The 2711-nt window shown below is 41.9% G+C and overlaps 1 pseudogene; it reads left to right on the top strand.

The window, feature by feature from the left end:
* The first annotated feature begins 552 nt into the window (after positions 1 to 552).
* On the top strand, positions 553 to 2373 carry LOC123733375 (caveolin-2-like; annotated as a pseudogene).
* The last annotated feature ends 338 nt before the right edge of the window (positions 2374 to 2711 follow it).

The raw sequence follows: 2711 nt of genomic DNA, 5'->3' as shown, positions 1-2711 counted from the left end.
TGCAATAATGAATACGACCCTGGACTGGTTTGCATTACCTTCCTGTGGGACCTGGGCCAGGTAAAGTTACTACTTCTAATACGCCACAGAGTGCACGGCAGGCTAATCATCACCAAGTCAATGATATCACAACAATGAGTAACCTATCTATTTTAGGTGTCCATATTGAAGTGTGTTTGTGAGATCATGTTGCCATATCGCTATGACATTCATATCACAGTTTAGTCCAACTGTAGGAAACGTTCCACGTTCTCCTTTTCATATCAAGTGGAGAGTTTAAAACAAGTATCCTGCAGAGTTCCCAATCTGAGTTGTCTCTATTGGATCAGATGGGCAGGGTAGATCACTGTATGATCATAGGAGCAGTCTGTATATAGTCCTCTCTCTAGGTATTTATATCCTGCAGCAGGGAGGGTCTCTCCCCTCTCCCCTCTCGCCTTACCTTCTCCCTCTCCCCTCTCCTCTCTCCCTGGGTATGGGGAAGTGATCCACACACCAAAGCCCCTTTGAAAATTCTAACCAGGCCAGTCTCACTTTCCCAATATAACCCATTGCTGCTAGCCACACCCATGTGAACAGCCTGGTGGCCATCCTCTGTCTGAAAGTGTCACAGTTTGACAGTGTGGTGTGAGTGTGTAGGTATGTGTGTAGGCAGAGTGAGTCTTTCTGGTCCTGTTACTCTCTACACTCCCATATATTGAAATCCATTCTAAAAAACATTATTTGTTCCCTTGAAAAGGCACCATGATGAGGAAGACAGATCCAGTGGAGACAAAGATTGACCTGGGAGACACTGATGATGAAGACCTTGATGCAGACCTGTATGAGGACCATGAGGAGCCTCAGCTGCTATGGAAGGCTGAACTGGGGGGACAGGATGGATGAGGAGGAACCTGTGTCCCCGTTAGTGGATCTTAGTGACACCAAGCCCCTCCTGAATGAGAGAGACCCTCGAGGAGTCAACGAGTGTTTGAAGGTATTTCACACAACCTCACATCAATGCATCAACCCATAAAAACAGGAGCTAACTGCTAACCAGACTACATTTTCTGTGTTTATATATTTTTGTCAATTTGAATGACTTCATGAATTAGTTCTTTGTGCTTTCAGGATTGTACCCTGAAACGGGTAACACTGTCACAAGCTTGATTGTCGTTTTTTTCAAGCAGATTATCTGTCTTAACCCAATTAGTCAAACATAATTACTAAAACGATCTAACAAATCTGTTTTATATTTCTATAGTAATGTGGCATGTCCCAGTTGTTTTTGTATACTTGCACTGCCCTCTTGTGGTCATGTCATTGACTGCAGTGTATCTATATTTTCCTTTGAGTGTCAAAAACATACTGTCTGTCTATAAACAATCACCCCAAGATTATGACTCTGCCTCTAGGTGAGCTTTGAGGATGTGATAGCAGAGCCGGCATCAGTACGTAGTGGAGACAGAGTGTGGATCTGGAGCAACGCCCTGTTCGAGGTCACCAGGGTCTGGATCTACCGCATAGTGACCGTCCTGCTGGCCGTCCCTGTGTCCATCATCACCGGACTGATCTTCGCCATCCTCAGCTTCCTACACATATGGTATGTCTATAATATCAGTTCACTGTTCACTGAAGAACCAACATGAAATAGACGTTGAAATGACATCTGTGCCCAGTGGGTGAACCATAAGTTAACATCTTGAAACTCTTCTCTTCTCTTACTCCCTGTATTCTCTATCTAATCCTGAAAGGTTCTTTAGCCCATTCGTGCATCATATCCTTATAATCACATACTGGCTGCAGAGCCTATGGAGCATCATACTGGACATTGGTGTCCGCCCATTCCTCACTAGTGCAGCAAGGTGCTACGATGGAATCAGACTTCGCCTGACTCAGGAATGACAGAATATTGGACCTTCACACAAAATCAGGATTTGGAATATGGAATATGGGATTGTTCCCAATGTTACCCTACTATGGAATGTCCTCTTGGGAGACTATCAGGCCTGGGTAAAGTGTTTGTAGGATGCTCTAGGATCAGACCAGGAGCACAACTACAGACTTCTTGGTGGATCATGGGATCTTACAACTGAACTGAGATCAGTGTGATTGATCAAGACTGGATACTTTTTTTAAACAATCTCCAACAAGGTGATTGGTTACTTATCTAAGATGTCGTCAGAAGTGAAGGTGAAAAGGGGAATGTGTAAAAGATTCACACTCATTTAAGGTAATGTTGTATCTGGTATGCACTTGAACTGTGCTTTGAGTTGTCTTTTTCTCATGTGATAGTGTCAGATGATTCCCATGTTTGATGAGCACATTCAGTATTATTCAGACAGCACTGGTGTATAGTGTTATTTCAATAAAACCTGACCACACAGTTCAAAATGTGCCTCCACAATTTTTTGTGGTATAGTAGAACATATAAAGTTTACTATAGCTGTACTTTTATCATATATATTCTGATGAAAATTGGATTGCAGGATATCTAAAATAAAGTGTTAAAGATTTTGATCAATATGCAGCAATATCAGACTTGTTTCGATATACAAAACCATTCAATTGAAATATCCCCTATTCTTCTAAGAGACACAACTTTTCTCAATAACAATGTTGTACTCAGTACAGTAATACGATTCAAATAGTTGGGTTCTTGTTATTGTATTGTTTACATTTACATTTATGTCATTAGCAGACGCTCTTATCCAGAGCGACTTACAAATTGG

This window comes from Salmo salar, unplaced genomic scaffold (genome assembly GCF_905237065.1).
Source record: "Salmo salar unplaced genomic scaffold, Ssal_v3.1, whole genome shotgun sequence".
NCBI classification, from domain to species: Eukaryota; Metazoa; Chordata; class Actinopteri; order Salmoniformes; family Salmonidae; genus Salmo; species Salmo salar.
This window is presented reverse-complemented; position numbering and strand designations above follow the sequence as displayed.